Source organism: Crotalus tigris, unplaced genomic scaffold (genome assembly GCF_016545835.1).
Source record: "Crotalus tigris isolate CLP2741 ecotype Arizona unplaced genomic scaffold, ASM1654583v1 scf7180000017710.2780689, whole genome shotgun sequence".
NCBI lineage: Eukaryota > Metazoa > Chordata > Lepidosauria > Squamata > Viperidae > Crotalus > Crotalus tigris.
The window spans coordinates 2,039,086-2,057,000 of NW_024096582.1; the positions used below are offsets into that span (position 1 = coordinate 2,039,086).

The 17,915-nt window shown below is 40.6% G+C and overlaps 1 pseudogene; it reads right to left on the bottom strand.

The window, feature by feature from the left end:
• Positions 1-521: 521 nt before the first annotated feature.
• Positions 522-4,228, bottom strand: LOC120306019 (annotated as a pseudogene).
• Positions 4,229-17,915: the final 13,687 nt, after the last annotated feature.

A 17,915-nucleotide genomic window follows, 5' to 3' on the forward strand; every position in this document is an offset into this window, starting at 1 on the left:
CTGTCAGGAGGCTGTCCAATCCCTAAGCCCCGTACTGTGTCCGGGCTCATGTGGGTCTCTGTACCTTCCCAAAACTCAGTTACTCCCTGATTTGGGCTAGAGGTGTTGCGGTCGGGACTTGGTTCCTCGACCACCTCCCGGTAAGTTTGACCCCCTGTAGGATTAGGGGTAAGGTCAGGCCAACTCTGGGGATTGTGTGCCAGCTCTCTTGCGGGGAATGATTTGTTAGGATGCTCCCGGATATCCTCCATGACTGGAGTGTTGTGTGATGTGTGTGGAAAGTGAGTATGCCCCCGGGATGACTCCCTGGCTGGAGTAGGCGTGAGTGCCTGTTGTGTGGGTAAGCTCCATGAATTCCTTTTCGGAGCACTTGCAGAAGCTTGAAATGGGCCGTCAGTGGCTCCATCAGTGGAGATGGGCAGCAACTCATGCCCTTCCCTTTGCTCCAAAGGGTCCCCCTCCCCCCCTGGAAAAGACCCAGGAGTCTCATCTGAAAGGTCCCGCCTAGGGCGAAGTTGGTCGATGTGCCGGCGCAGGACACGACCGTTGTCCAGGGCTACCTCGTAGGAGAGAGGACCTGTGACCTTGGAAATAGAAGCGGGGACCCATGTATGACCAGGCCCGTAATTGCGAGCCCAAACCGGGGCACCCACAAGTAGTTGTCTAGGTGCCCTAGGATGTGAGGTAGATGAAGGCAGTCTGTCCGGATGCAACCGGTCAAGTTTAGTAGTAAGTTGACGCCCCCAACGAAGTTCAGCTGGGCTTCTCCCTGTAGAAGTGGACGGTGTGGTGCGATAAGAAAGGAGAAAGTCAGCCAACCTGTGATGCCAGTCCCCGTAGGTGAGTCTTTTCAATGCGTCCTTCGTGATGCGCACCATACGTTCAGCCATACCATTGGTGGACGGGTGGAAGGGTGCAGACGTGGCATGACGAATCATGTTAGCCTGTAAGAAAGCTTGGAATTCGGAGGAAGTGAATTGAGGGCTGTTGTCAGACACAATGACATCTGGAAGCCCGTGTGCAGCAAAAATCCCCCTCAGTACCTGAATAGTCTTTGCAGTGGTGGTGGATGAGACAGGTACAACCTCAAGCCATTTTGAATGGCTGTCAACAAGGACCAAGAAGAACTGGCCCTGAAAGGGCCCAGCGTAGTCAATGTGCACCCTAGACCATGGGGACTGTGTTTCCTCCCATCTATGCATGGGAGCTTGGGGCATCTCTGGGCGAGATCGTTGGCACAGGTGGCATGCATGCACCTTAGCCTCAATATCTTTATCTAAACCAGGCCACCACAAGTGGCTGCGCGCAAGGGCCTTCATACGAACAATGCCAGGATGACCCTCGTGGAGGGATTCTAAGACCCTAGTCCTCATTGAGGTGGGAATGACAACTCTGTTTCCCCAAAGCAGACAACCCTGAGAAAGGGACAGCTCGTTCCTTTTGGACCAGAAACTCTGAAACTCAGGACTAGGGCAGTGCTCAGGCCAACCAGACAAAACCCAGGAACGGACACGTGAAAGTGTGTGATCTGTACCTGTTTCAGCGGCAACATCCCTGGCACTAAGAGGGAGCTCGGGCAAGGCTTGGATTGATAGAATGTTGACAGCTGGCGCAGGGTCAGCTTCTACTACTGGCAGAGGCAATCTACTGAGGCCATCAGCATGGCCCATTTCTTTTCCAGGCTTGTGGAGTAAGGAAAAATCATATGCAGACAAAAAAATAGACCACCTAAGCATTCTGGGGGAAATGATCTGGGGAGTCTGCTTACGTGTGGTAAACAGTCCCAGCAGAGGCTTATGGTCAGTGAAGACCGTGAAATGCCTGCCATATAGAAAATCATGGAATTTTTTAATTCCAGCAACAACAGCCAGAGCCTCCCTGTCTATCTGAGCGTAGTTGCGCTCAGCAGAAGACAATGTTCTGGAGTAATATGCAACAGGAACCTGAGTTCCATCAGACCTGAGGTGGCTCAGGACAGCTCCTACCCCGTAAGGGGACGCATCACAAGCGATGCACACAGGAAGGGACTCGTTGAAATGTGCAAGTACACTGTTAGAAGTGAGCAAGGCCTTGACTTTGTTAAAACAAACCTCATGTGTTTGTGACCAGTGCCACACTGCTTGCTTGTCTAGTAGCCTGTGAAGAGGCTCAGCCACACTGGCTTTATGTGGAAGGAAGGAATTGTAGAAATTCAGGAGGCCCAGGAAGGCCTGAAGTTCGGCCTTAGACTTTGGCCTAGGTGCTTCTAAAATAGGCAGTTAGTTTGGATTCAGCAGGGTGAATTCCAGCAGCATCAATTTTGAACCCCAGAAATTCAGTAGAAGGCACCCCAATTTTGCATTTGTCTTTTTTGAGCTTGAGGCCTGTTTTCCTGAATCTTAACAGAACAGCCCTTAGCCTTTCAGCTAGAATGTGTGTGGAGTCTCCTGCAATTAAGACATCATCAAAGTAGGGGCAAACCCCCGGTATGCCCCGTAGTGTGTTTTCCATTACGCTTTGGAAAATCCCAGGAGCGACATTCACTCCAAACTGTAGCCTTTTTACCTTAAAGGCTCCCCTGTGGGTCACAATAGTCTGAGCTATAGCAGCATCATCATCAACAGGCAGCTGTTGATACGCTTGAGCTAGGTCAAGCTTTGCAAAAATGCGCCCCCCCTTGAGAGAGGCCAGAATATGACTGACCACAGGAACAGGATAGGCATGTTGCTGCAATGCCTTATTAGAGTGCATTTGTAATCAGCACAAATGCGAATGTCCCCATTTGCCTTTAGAGGCGTGACAATGGGGGTCTCCCAAGGACTGGAATCAACAGGTTCTAGAATTCCCTGTTGGATCAGTTTGTCTAACTCAGTGTCAATTTTACTCTTTAAAGCAAAAGGGACCCTTCTTGCTTTAATTCTAATGGGAGTGACAGTGGGGTCTAGCTTTAAGGACACAGGGGGTCCTTTGAATGTGCCCAGCTGGGGGCTGAAAACATCTGCAAATTCTTTCAAGACTTCCTGTAGGTCGAGTGTTTGTAAGCTGTTGAGTCCTATGACGTGTATCCCCAGGGCCTCAAACCAATCGAGTCCTATGAGACTCGTTCGTTCACCCCCTACTACTAATAAGTCTAGTGGATCTTCAAAATTCTTGTATTGCAAGTTAAGGGTGGCCTCCCCCTTAACACACACTCTTGAATTTTGAAAATCTGTTAACACAATGTCAGAAGGCCTTAACTTGGCCTGAGTTCCACTACAGGAACAAATCTTCCTAAATGTATGCAAGGAGATGATTGAAAGGGCAGACCCTGTGTCTAGTTCCATAGTTAATGGAACCCCTTGTAGCTTCACCTTAAGTGACAGCTTTTTCTTAATGGGCTTGTGTGTGCCTGTCCTGAAGATGCTTCTTCGCGAAGCGCAAAAACCTACCCTATTCTGGCTGGGGACCCCGGTACCTTTCAGCGCAGTTCTTCCTGAGGTTGTACCTTTCGTCGGCCCAGACACACAGCTGCAATGTGTCCTTGTTTGCCGCATGCCCGGCAGGTAGCGGAGCGGAACTTGCAGTCGGTTCTCCTGTGGCGACCTCCACAGCCGATGCACTTCAGTGGAGCTGAAGAGCTTCCCTTCTGCTTTCCTTCCTTCGTGGGGTGGAGACGGTTGACTTCCTCGTCTGGATCCTCCTCGGAGTTTCCTTGGACGTCTTCCTGGTGCACGGATGCAACTTCTGGACTGTTTCTGATCGGCCGCATGTTCTTGACGGCGCCGCCTGCTGCTTCTTCTGCGGTGACCTCTCTTAAGGCATCTTGGAAGGACAGTTCTTCTTTGGCGAAAAGCCTCTGTTGTGGATCTCGATGCCTTAAGCCGCACACGAATCGGTCCCTCAGTCGTTCTTCGAGGTCCTTGAACTCGCAGTGCTTGGCGGCCTTCCTCAATGCGGCGATGTATTCTTTGGCCGACTCTCCGGATCGTTGATCCCTCTGCTCGAAGGTATGGCGCCATGCGATGACGGACATCTTAGGCTGGAAGTGCTCCTTCAGTAGCTTCTTTAGATCTGCGTAGCTAACAGATTCTACTGGAACAGGTGCTGCAAGGTTTTCTGCGATTTCGAAGGCGTCTTGACCGCAAACACAAAGCAGGGTGGCAGCCTTCAAGCTCTCTTCTCTCACTTGGTTTGCCTTGAAGTAGTTCTCCACCCTGGCTACGTAGGACTCCCACCGCTCTGGATGTGAGACGTCGAACTCCGAAAGCCTTCCAACCTTTGCCATCTTCAGGAGACGGGTCTATCAGCCAGCCTACCCCCGAATGCGCACTGGATTGGCGAGTAGCTGCCGAGTCAACGCCGTTCCGCCGCTCAGGACTCACTTGGGTAAGCTTACACTTCTTCCTTTCCAGATGATGTAAGGCGATCCCACCTTCGTCGCCAGTGTTGAGTCCTTGGCGAAAAGCAGACACGAGAAGCAGTTGTAGTTCTCAGTTTTCTTTATTCTGTGTTCAGCTCACAAGTAGATGGCTTCAGCAGCTCCCAAAACCTCCCAGCTTCTTATATAGACATTTCCCGGGTAAATGCGATACTTTTCCCGCGCCAGCACCCGCGCATGCGCACGGCGCTGGCGACAGCCTGTCTGGTTCCGGGCAGCTTTGCACCTGCCCGGGACCGCCTGCAAACGCCCCGAGCCGTTTGCAAGGCTCGGGACATAACAAAAACCATAGTAAGCATTATACAGTTCTGTAACAGAGATAGCAGATCTTGAAACATAGCTCTCAATCTCAGTATCAGAAACAGAACTGATAAGATCTCCGAAAGTCACAAAGCTCCAGGCATTCACTAAGTTACACTATATCAGAAACAATGAAATCCCAACTGATAAATACCAGCATTTGCTTCCTTATTTATACCTACCAGCCAAGGTGACCTCATATCAAAGTTTTGGCGATACTCCTTGTGTAGTGGGAACAGTGAGGCATTGAGGACACAGAGTTGAAATAACAGCTCTTTATTAAGTTTTCACAGAAGCAGCTCTAGCAGCTGCTTGACTCATATTTATACGGACCGTCACTAGGCGGCAGCCAATGAATTTAAAGTATGCATTCCCTCCTAAAAAATAGGTTTAAAGTTTATACAGACAGGCAGTCTATACTTCAAATTAAACAATCAGTTAACCATTTTTATAACAGACCTTATGAAGTGGTTTAATACATAACATCCCTTCCCCCTAAGTCAATTACATATCCATAAAATGTACATAGTCCTTTAGGTAGGCAGGCAGCTTTCGCAATCATTCTGATCCCTGCATCTCCTCCGGAGGTTCCTGGGCTACCCTCGACTGGCTGGGTAGACCAGGACTCCATGACTCGCTAGCACTGGGTAGACCAAAGTCTATTTGACTGTTCGGGTAGGGTAGACCAGTCTCTGTTTGATTTCTCTGGCCGGGTAGACCAGTCCCCTTCCAGCTGGTCTGTCCAGGTAGACCAGTACACATGTCAGTGAGCAGAGCAGCCCTGGAAAGGCTGGGAAATAAGTCCTCCAACAAGTTCTGATCTGCTGGCACTGTTCCTTGGGTCGGTAGCGACTCAACCACAACTGAGTCATCCAGCATGTCTCTTTGAGTCTCGCAGCACTCCAGAGAATCTGACACGCTGCAGCTGTCAGGTAGCCCTCAGCTCTCTTCTTGGTCGATGGTGAGAGTTTGACTCGCCTGGCGCAGACACAGTTGATCAATGTGGTGACACAAAACATGTCCGTCTTCCAGGACCACTTCGTATGACAGTGGTCATGACACTTTACAAGCCGTAGCTACCACCCACAGTGCCCCATGACCATAGTTCCTTGCCCAAACTTAGTCACTGACTTGCAAGTTCCTCAGGGGCTTGGGCTGTGCTGTCTCTGTTGCAACTTGGTCTGGATGGAGATGGTCCATGTTAGAGAATTTTAATTTCCCTGTTGGTAAAAATAAATCAGAAGCTCTCACAGTTGACTGCATTTAGCTGATTCAAATAACCTCTTTATATTAATATCAAAAAATTTACAATACCATACATTCTTCTTTACAGCAACATAGCTCACTGAAGACTTCTTACAGAAAGATACAGAGACAAACCTGAGACTGAAAATTCAGCTCCTAACTCAATACCTTTTTGCACAGACTCAGTAGCACTTTCTTCACATTGGCTGAGTTACCACGTGACTCTTCCTGCTCATGAATATTCCAACACTCCTCCCTTCATGACAGGAAGAGACATCAGACCTATTGACTTAATACATTCTCCATAGTGAACACCACCCAATGGTTTAGTCATCATGACTGCCAAATTATCTTCAGAAGAACAATGATGTAAACTAATCAATTTTTCTTTTACAGCTTCCCTGACATTACAATACTTAATGTCTACATGTTTACTTCTGTTCTTCACCCTGTCACCAGTTGCCATTTTTATACAGGTAGCATTGTCTTCAAATACCTTTACAGATTCTTTTACATTAATATTTAAATCTTGCAACAACTGTACATACCATGTTACTTCAGAACACAATTCAGATAAAGCAATAAACTTGCTTCCGCTGTTGAAATAGCAACAGTTGTTTGTTTTCTGGATTTCCATCCAATCAGAGTCCCTCCAAACAATATTATAATCCCAGAATTTGATTTCCTTGTGTTTATGTCATTTGCATAGTCACTATTGACATAACACTTTAATTTCAATTCCTCAGTAATCTGTATTTGAAGACCCAAATTTATAGTTCCCTTTAAATATCTGAGAACCCTTTTTACACCCATCCAATGTAACTTTGTAGGTGCAGCAGTAAAATGACTCAAAATGCTTACTGTGCAAGTTATGTCTGGTCTGGACCACTGTGATAGAATAACAAACTCCCTATTGCTGAGTGATATATCTCTTGATCACAGGTTTCACCTTTGTCTGCACTTAAACTATTATAAAAATCCATACTCATGGGTGTGGGAGTAGTATTGCAATCTTTCATATTATATTTTCCAATAACTGCTCAATTTTTCTCCTTTGACTGAGAATATAACCACCTTTTTCATTTTTCTGTATCTCTACACCGAGATAATTTTTTATTTCTCCCAAATTCTTTAATTCGAATTTCTTTCCTAATTTATCAGCAAATTCCTTGACTTGTGATGCATCCTTTGTGATGAAGCAAAGATTATCCACAAATGATAACAGTAGACAATTCCCTCCTTGTAACTGTCCAGTATATATACAATTATCAGCTTTGCAACTCTTAAATCCAAGACCCTTTAAAGCAGTATCTAAACAGATATTCCAGTTTCTGGCTAATTGCTTCAGCCCATAAATAGCCTTGTTCAATTGATACACCATGTTAGATTTTGAAATTTCATATCCTGGTGCTTGGATCATATAAATTTCTTCCACTAACTCAGCATTGAGGAATGCAGTTGTGATATCAAAGTGCCAGATTTTATGCTTATATGCCGCTGCCAACGCCAGTGCTAATCTTATACTCTCACTTTTTACTGTTGGTGAAAATACTTCATTGTAGTGCACATTCTTTAATTGTGAAAAACCTTGTGCCACTAACCTGGCCTTATACTGTACATCATTATTTGGCAATACCTTTTTGTTATATACTCACTTACAACCCACAGCTTTGATTCCCTGTGGCAAAGTCACTGATTTAAATACTTCATAGTCTCCCATGGATTTCACCTCTTTATCCATGGCCTCCTTCCATCTTTCTTGTTCAGCTTTTGGTAATGCAGCACCTCTTTATAACTTCTTGGCTCATACCACACATTGCAAACCTTTACCTTGCTGGCAGAATACCTGTCAGGTGGAATTCCTTTGTTACATCGCTCTGACCTACGTGGTATTAACTGCTCCTGTGTCTCAAGTCTTTCTGGTTTCATGTCTTGTTCAGCCTCTCCTCCCTGAACATTGACATTTTCAATAATCATTTTATCATTAGATGAGTTGTCATTAAATAGATCACCGTCATTAAGTGAGACATATCCAGAATTTGCATTAATTCTGTCCCAATGTTGTTCTGTAAAATTGCAGAATTTTGCAACCTCCTTGTAAGGATGCCAGGATGTGGCTAACTACAGGTACTGGATATGCATGCTGCTACAGTGCCTTATTAATAGTGCATTTATAATCAGCACAGATGTGCACCTCTCCGTTAGGCTTGACCAGTGTGACTATGGGGGTTTCCCACACACTGTTGTCAACTGGTTGCAAGACTCCCTGTTGAGCGACCTTGTCTAACTCTGCATCAATCTTGGGCTTAAGGGCAAAGGGCACTCTACCAGGCTTTACTCTGATTGGGCTACAGTTGGATCAAGGTGGAGAACAATTGGTGCTCCTTTGTATTTTCCCAAGTTGGGGCTGAATACATCAGCAAACTCCTGGCAGACAGCTGCCAAATCTGCTGGTTGGGTTCTGTTGATGCCAGTCACATGGATGCCCAGGGCATCAAACCAGTCTAAGCTGATCAGGCTTATTCGCTGGCCTTTCACTACGACAATGTTGAGGGGACCCTCAAACTCTTTGAACTTTACTTTTAATGTGACTTCGCCTTTAACCACTACATGGGAATTTTGAAAATCTGTCAAAATTAAATCTGAAGGCTTGAGACTGACTCATTTCCTGTCATGTCTGCAGATGTAGTTAAAAGTCCTGTAAAACATTATAGACACAGCTGACCCAGTGTCCAGCTCCTTGTAGGTTGACTTTTAGTCTAAGCTTTTCTTTTAGGGGACAATGGGCTCCAATTCTGAGAATGCTTCTCCTTCCGGAGCAATATCTACTCTATTCTGCTCCGGGGCCCTATTACCTCTCCTGGGGAAGTTTTCACATGGAGATTCCCTCTGGCGACCTTTACAGACAATAGCAATGTGGCCTTGTTTGCCACATGCTCGGCACACAGCTGCACAAAACTGGCATTCTGAGTGCTGGTATCGTCCTCCACAGCCAGGACAGCTAGTGAAGAAGGCTGCCTTGTCAAGTGGCTGCTGACTTCTTTCTGGGATCTTCTGCACCTGGTCAATCTCAATGTCTATGTCTGGGTCTTCTATTTTCTCTGATTCTTCATGATGCACAGCTGTCTGGCTGGGAAAATTCTCTGAGGGACGTACAGCCTTGACGGCTCCACCTGCAGCCTCTTCTGCCATCATGTCTTTCAGTGTGTCCTGGAATGTCAGAGTCTCTTTAGCAAACAGCCTCTGCTGTAAGTCTCTGCTTCTCAGGCCACATACCAGTCAGTCCGTGAGCCGATCTTCTAGATTGGGAAATTCGCAGAGCCTGGACGCTTGATGTAGGGCGGCCACAAATTCAGCAACGGTCTCACCTGACTGCTGCTCCCTCTGCTCAAAGGTGTCTCCAGGTGATAATGGATAGTTTCAGTTTGAAGTGTTCTTTGAGTCTTTGTTTCAAGTCAGCAAAGGTAACTGATTCTAAGGTAGCAGGACCGACTAGGTTCTCTGCTATATCAAAGGTGGCTTGGCCACACATGCACAAGGTTGCAGCTTTTAAATTATCTTCCCTGGTTAGCTCTAAGGTAGTTTTCTGCTCTTGAGATATACGAACTCCATCATTCGGGGTGCATCACATTGAACTCGGAAAGCTTGCCAACTTTGGCCATGGCTGGCTGTTACTGCATCTCCAATGCTAGGGCTTCTGTGAGATTCCCAGGGACAGGTCCCTTAGGAAGGTGATACCTCCAGCATTTGCGTACTGGCAGGCAGAAGGGAGGAATGCTATTCCAACCAGGGCATTGATGTCTGGTCTTATCCCTTAGTGACTTAGCTCTCTTCTTCCTAGCAGCATAATCCCACCTTCGTCGCCACTGTTATGTAGTGGGAACAGTGAGGCATTGAAGACACGGAGTTGAAATAATAGCTCTTTATTAAGTTCTCACAGAGTCAAGCAGCTGCTTGACTCATATTTATACAGACTGCCACTAGGCGGCAGCCAGTGAATTTAAAGTATGCATTTCCAGCTAAAACATAGGCTTAAAGTTTATACAGACAGACAGTCTATGCTACAAATTGAACAATCAGTTAACCGTTTTTATAACAGACCTTATGAAGTGGTTTAATACATAACACTCCTGTTCATGTGTGAGGACAACAAACAATATATGGCTAATTATAGATTTAATCTACTGAGAAAGACCAGTAAACTGTTTGCCCAACTTAAACATTTTCAAGATTGGGTTGAAGTTGGAGATGAACAAACTGGCTTTAAGGAGGGCTGGTTAACTTGTTCTCCACTGTCTTATGCGGAAGCAATGGAAATCTTCCTTGTACATGTTTTTCTGTATCTTAAGTTTGCTTTTGATTTCATCCCCAGAAGTATTTATCCACAGAAGAAAAACTCTACAGCAAATTAATTGATAACCACCTTCATTTTCTTTAAAATGTAATGCATGATACTGCTGATAGCAACTACTTGGAAGGATTAACTGTACTCAAATAGCTCTTAATAAGATAACTTAAAGAAAAGGGGAAAAAGCTTTGTCTTGCACACTGAACCATTACTTTGCAATTCCAATGCAAATAATTTGTTTGGTACTTCCTGTCTCAAATAATATTTTGTAGTATCATGAATAATATTATGTGCCTAATTGTGAAAGAATCTGCATGGAGCAGAAAGTCAATATAACAGATATTCATCGCATTTTTATCCTGTCCTTTCTCCAGGAAAGCATACATTACTTTCTCACCTATTTCTACTTTGAACTCAAGATTATGAGGATTTTTTTATGGTACCAATGGCCCTACACCATTCAGTTAACTTCATTCCTAACTAGGAATTTAAACTGAGCTTCTCCAACCCTAGTTTATTTCTAAAAGAGTGTTTCATACATCAGAGATACAAAGAAATAATAGATTAGCTAAATTACAATTTCCTGAGTTCAGACAACACAGTATGCAATTGTTTATAAATTACAGTAGCTCTCTGGGTTTACACAGTACAGACATGAAGAACAGACCCTGATTCTTAACAAAACATGGAAAAGAGCTTCTATGTGTCTGAGAAAACATAATTCCATTTTATAGATTTCAAAAACCCCTGTATCGACAGTCTATAAGTGTAACAACAAACACCATAAAACATGAACAATTTAAATAAAATTATATTCCAAAGTAAATGAAAATTTGACTATTTCAGTAAATCATGCATAAAACTCTTAAGATCAACCCTATGATATCAAATAAAAGCATAAGAAATATTATTTCTACTTCGTATATAATGAATCCTGTTGTAATCAGAGGCATAAAAGCATGGAATCAAACTTTTCTCCCAGTGCTATAAGCTTATCTAGCATCTTTAAATCAGCATGCCTCATTTGTGAGTTATTCTAACAACTATATACACTCCAGTATATGATTAAACATCTCACTCATACTTACCAACACAAATTTATGTTCTCTCTTTGTATACTTTCTACCTTTGTTGCCTGATCTCTGTTGAGCACACCATGGGAAACTGAAGGAATTTAACATTGATTGCAGTAATAAGAAGTATCCATGGTAATATAAGAAGACCACTGTTGAATGACAAAGAATGGAATCCATGCTTGAAATGTTAATAAAGAATGGATGCATAAGTCATTACCTAAAAGAACATATACAGTATACAAGAATCTAGCAATAGCAGTAACGTCTAGACTTACATACTGCTTCATAGTGCTTTACAGTTGAAAAGAAGAAACTGAAAATGTTGAATTGTGAAAAATCAAATTAAGATGTGATATGATAGTATTTATCAAGAACCTGAGCAGAGGCCATATAGAAAAAGGTCAAGATCTGTTTTCAGTTTTCACAAAGACCATAATTTGATTTTAAGTGATAGGAGAGTAGACTCCAGTTCAATGATAGGAAAAAAAAATAGAAGTAAGACAAGTTATAGACTCACCTTTGCTAGACTTCTTTAAGCAGAGTTTGATCAGTTTTTTCCCTAGACATTTTAAATTGAATTCCTGCATAGAGCAGGAGATAGGTTTAATTTTCTAAATGGCAAATCTTCCAAATCTATGATGTTATAACCATGATAGAAATATCAATGTATGTAACACAGTTTTGAACTTCATTTTTTCTTGTGGTGTAGTCAGAAAACAAAGAAACAAATTCTGTATAACCTTAATTTGTTTCCTCAAGGTCAGGTATTTGGCAAGTTGTATTCACATTGTATTACAAGAATTCCTTTGAAAGTTTTTCTTTGAAATCCATCCATTCCAGATTCTGAATAAGATAGTATAAAAAATATGAGAATGTCACATGCACAGTGCTTTTTTTTTCCTAAAAAAAAAAAAGGTGCTGGAACTCATACACATCATACAACCCGCCTTGCCTACCCTACAAGGTTCCATCCAAAAAAGGTGCCGGAACTCCGTTCTGGGCATTCTATGAGAAAAAAAGCCTTGCACATGCATATGCCATAGGAAGAACCAATAATTTGTTCTCTTTTGTTATTTAATTTTGTTTTGTATTCCCTACCTTACTTTATTTTGCATCACAAACTTTCATGTCCAGTTACTAAAATAAGTACAATTAAAAATAAATACTTCAAAAGGACTGAATGTTCATAAATTTGTAATATTAGCTGCAGCAAAAACCAAGATATTGTGCATCAGAATCAAAATTGTGTTCAGTATGAAAGTAATAAATAAACAAAAAATCCTCTATAGGGTTTCAAATTCAATTATTATTTTAGTCACAGATAGTAAAAAAAATAGGCAAATTCAGGTGTTTGACAGCAAGTACATCATAAAAATTTGTAGATGATAGGAATTATTTTGCCACAGTTTATTATTTGTTAAGAAAATCCTCACTGTGGTGGCCACTATTAAATATAGTACAGCTAGTTAGGAGACTGTATTCAGATTTTGTTTTAACTATTACATAAGCACTTTTGATATGTAGCTGTTTGTTCAAGGACATATAATCATATTTATAATTAGTTTGAATCTCATTAAAATAAATAGGATATACTCCCAAGTACAACCACTTCTTGAGAGATCATCAGAGATCAGTATCAAAAAGCTTTTAAACTTGTGGGAATTGAACAATCTTTGAATTGAACAATCAAAACTTTTCACTTTGTGTATCTCTCTCAGTTTCTACAATATATACATGTATACTGTATAGTCCCACATACTTTCTAAGCTTTCCTTTGCCACTTGGGTCCACAATATGATAATGATAATTTATAAGCATTCAATACACTATACATTATAATTATATGAGTTGCAATATATGTGTTCTATGGTATGATGATATTCCATACCAAAATACGATTCTATCTCTATCATGCTACATATACGTAAGTATAAACAAGACAAATATATTTCTGATGTAAAGGATGTATTCCATATGTATTGGTGGACTAAAATCACCACTTCTGATATCAGCCTGAGTGTTTGTTATGTAGCTAATATGTGCAAATATCAAGTGCAAAAGGAAGACCAGAAACTGTTGTGGACTACCTGCATGTGAAATACAATAATAGATTATTAACAAAGGGCTTTGAAGTTTAGTTTTGTTGTTGGGTTTATCTGTTAATTGTTTTTTTTAACAGATAGATTTTAACAATAGATAGAACAGTAAGTCAAATTAGCTGGGTAATAAAGCTGTAGAAATTTATAAATAGATCTGTTTTGCAAAGTGGGGAGAACTATTATGGTTGAAATATATTTACCGAAGTGGGGAGAACTATTATGGTTGAAATATATTTATGGTTGAAATAATTTATGTGTATGTTTGTTTCTTTTCCTTTCCTTTCCTTTTATTTTTCATGCACATTTTCTTGTCTAATTTTGCTTTGTTGTTGTTTCCTTTTTGTTGATATTTGTATTTTAACTTTGGAAATAAAGTTATTATAAAATATTGATTGGTTATTTGGATAAAAATTAGAACGTGTGAGAAGGAAAGGGGAATAAAGATCAATACATGAATAAGGTATAAACAAATTACTATATAAAGTCTAAGACTACATAATACTGGATCATGTAATATCAAAAATTATTTCTTTGCATGAAAAGCTGAGGGTTAAGTTAATGATTTGGCTAGGACATAGTAGGAGAAGAGATATGATGGCTAAAAGTCAAAAGGAGTTTGGTAGCATTTTTTTCCAACTAACATGTTTTATTAAAAGGCAAGAGGTTTTCTTGAGCTTCAATGCACTTCATCAGATGCAGCTTTTGACTTGACTAAAGTGAGCCATGTCCAGCTTCAGTCTTCAAAAATACTTCAGGAACATATAATATATACTGAGACATTGGTCCCTTGATCATATCTTTGCTCATATTTCTATTTTGAGAAAATGAATTTTGAAAAGACTTAGATAATATAATAGCTTTTCTGTATATTTTATCCATATTATAAAAAGTTGACATTTCATTTTTAAAAACAAGAAATCCAAGCACTTTAATGTATAATAGTATTCATTAAAAAATTGTTTGAGAATGTCAAAAACTAACTAATTCAACAGTCCAACTTGGGTAATAGTTTAGTTCCATTACATTTAAGCAGGTTTATGTATAGGAATATTTATTCAATTTAAAAGAAGTTTACTTTAGCATTCTTGTTTACCTTCCATAGTTCATTTTTGCAGAAATCATCTGGTACCATTAAGGAACATTTGATTCTCACATGGAAATGTCTATATTTCATCAAATCAAACAAAATCCTTTGCTTTTAAATCTTGACCTAATGACCCATCTAGCCTTGCAATCATGCCAAATCCATCTGTATACGATATGCAGCAGCATCTGCAGGAAGCATCAAAAAAGTCAAGATGGCAGCAGCAACAGTGCAATGGAAGCATATCTCATGTACATTACTTTCTAGACAATGTTCACTTTTCTCTTTTTGTGTCTTACAATTTGTTTATATAAAATATTGAAATGAAAATTGGAGATTGTATGTCTTCCTTCCTTCCTTCCTTCCTTCCTTCCTTCCTTCCTTCCTTCCTTCCTTCCTTCCTTTCCCAGTCATCCACCAAAATAAACTCTTGGACTGTGAACAAAGTCAAACACAACATAATAAAACAGCCACTTAAAACAATAAATAATGTTGAAGTCCCAATAAAGCTCACATCAATCCACCAACCATCCCATGCCATTGTTCTTTGGCTTATTCCAATTCCCTTTTTCCATCAGCTGAATTCCAAGACTTTTTACCACATTTACTCTCATTTATTGAAATAGTGTCCTTCAGACTGCAGTTAGTTCCACGCTTGGAAAAAACGAGAGAAAAAAATTATTAGTAAGCTGCACGTAAGCATATTTTATATGCTATCTTGACATGTATCTGACTCAGTTCTATTCTGGTTTATATTAATCTAACTGTAGACAATGGCTTTTAAGTACCTGTAATAGATGTGCTTCTTATAAATACAGTATCTAGAGTTTGGGGACGGTTACTTTCATAGACTCTGCTCTTTTATTACAAGTAAAAGTAAAAGAAAAGGTATTAGACCCTTAGATTTGCCCAGTCCTATTTTAGAGACAGATAGCCTTTGCTGTAATAAGTGAAGAAATTAGATTAGTCAGCCTTTTAATAAATGTACACAATGTCTTGATAACAAGGTTTGGGAGACAGAATTAGATTTCCCTATATTAACTGAGCAAAGGGGTGAGGAAAGGACATTGATAAAGGTTGAACTCAGCCCCCAAAATGCAGCATTTTTGCAATGGAATCTGACAAGAAATATCAACTCTTCAGGAGACCTTTAAATAATGTTTTATTAGAATGACATAGGAAACTATTATATTAAATATTAGATTTGAAAGAAACTCTTTTATTTTTGGATTAAAACCTCACTCATTTATTTTATGTTTATTAGCATCAACAGGATAGAAGAGGTATTCCAGTTCCTGAGTCCGAACTTGCCCAGTTAATACAAGGAAATCTAATTCTGTCTCCTAAACCATTTTTTAATCAAGACATGCATTTTTGAAGGAGGGGGGTAAAACTGAAAATACTGTAGAAAGAAAGGTGACAGTTGAAGTTGATAAGGTAGGAAATTAGAAACTTGGGAATAGAAATGACAATTTTATAAACAAAGAGTAGATGCAACTAACAGGTGGCATAAAAATGGAGTCTCTTACAAAAGATGAGAAAAGGAACTTAAGATTTATACATTGCAGTATAATATACATGCTTACAGTACCTACTCACATACAGAATAATAGAGTAAGAGAGAGAGAAAGAAAGAAAGACAGAATCATATTCCTAGTTTGTCAGAAGCTGATCTTCACATTAACAAAGGTTGTTCATGTCTACAATAAAGGATCTTATCTACTCAAAGTGAGTGTTATGCTTTCAATGGCTTTTCCAGTAAGAATGTCAAATTTCAGAGAAAGAATTATTGCAAAAGGCTAGGGACAATCTGGTGACATCATTCTCTCTATTATTATAAGAACTTCAACTAGAAGCCTGAAATAGTATAAAAGGTCCTCGATTAATCCAATAATCTTAACTTGGGGAAGAACTACAAAGCTTTTCATGTTACCTAAGAATGTAAAAAAGGAATTGAACTAATAATTTACTTATAATTGTCCTAATAAATAAAAAGAAGTGCGAAAGTTTGGCTCTGAAGTAGTGATTGTATGAAGAGAAACATTGTCCCTTTATATTCATAGATAAAACCATTCTAATAAAATTTAATAATTTAGCAAATGCTCAGATTCAATGAGTTTAGTTTTGAAAGGAGAAGCAGTACCAGTGTAAACTGCATATAGCTTATTGCCCAAAACTAGTATTAGGATTCTTTCTGTTCTGTTTTAGAATCAGAGACATCGAAGCAAGGCAGGAGTAACAAAACACAACTTTTTTATTGAGATTACAAACAGAACAGAACAGCAAACAAAATGGTGCTGGCCCTTTTATACTCCCTTTGCAGGGACAGAATCAGCCTATCAGTGCAAGGCTAGTCTCCCACCTTGCACATGCTCACAAGGCTGGAGACAGCCTGTCTGGTCCCAGGCAACCACATGGTCTGCCCGGGCCTTCTACAGCCTCCTGAGCCTGCTGAGTCATTCAGCAGGCCCAGGACATAACACTTTCTCTACATTAATTAATTATATTTTCTTTTCCCACATCAAATAGAATTTGATGTTTACAGTGTGGACCTCCTTCCCAGAAGATTTGATTGAGCTGGATAGATTACCAAATCAAATTATTTGATGACTGTAGAAATATTTTGTCTTACTGAGACTTAAAAGAATAACAGAGTTGGAAGTGACCTTGCAGGTCTTCTAGTCCAACCTCCTGCTCAAGCAGGAAACCAGTGGAATTTTCCTCCGATGCTATTTTCTCATGCATTTTACTAGGAAACATAGATAGGGCAGCCTAGAAAAGTTAGTGCCTTCCTAACCATACTCAAGTACTCCTAATTTGTTGGTGATGTCTATTTTCCTCTCTGAGTTCACAGTGACCTAACCCTAACCCTAAGTGGAATTTTCCTCCAAAGGAATTTTCTCATGTATTTTACCAGGAAACATATATAGGGCAGCATAGAAAAGTAAATGCCCTCCTAACCATACCCAAGCATTCCTAATTTGTTGGCAATATCCATTTTCCTCTCCGAGTTCATGGTGATCTAACCCTAAGTGGAATTTTCCTCCAAAGGGTTTTTCCCATGTATTTTACAAGGAAACATAGATAGGGCAGCCTCAATGAATCAATCAATTTCAACTTCTCGTGCGGAAAAACAGACCTCACAAAGTTGGAATTGATTGATTGAACTTTTTAGTCCCATCCAGTCTGCTGTTACCACCGCAGCCATGCCCACCCAATGGGCCATGCCCACCTGGAACCCGACAATACAAAAGTGGGTTTTGGGTTGCAGTTTGAGCACACGATCTCTAAAAGTTTCGCCATCACTGCCATATACCATTTCAGACAAATGTTTGTCCTCCCTCTTCTTAAAAATCTACAGTGATGG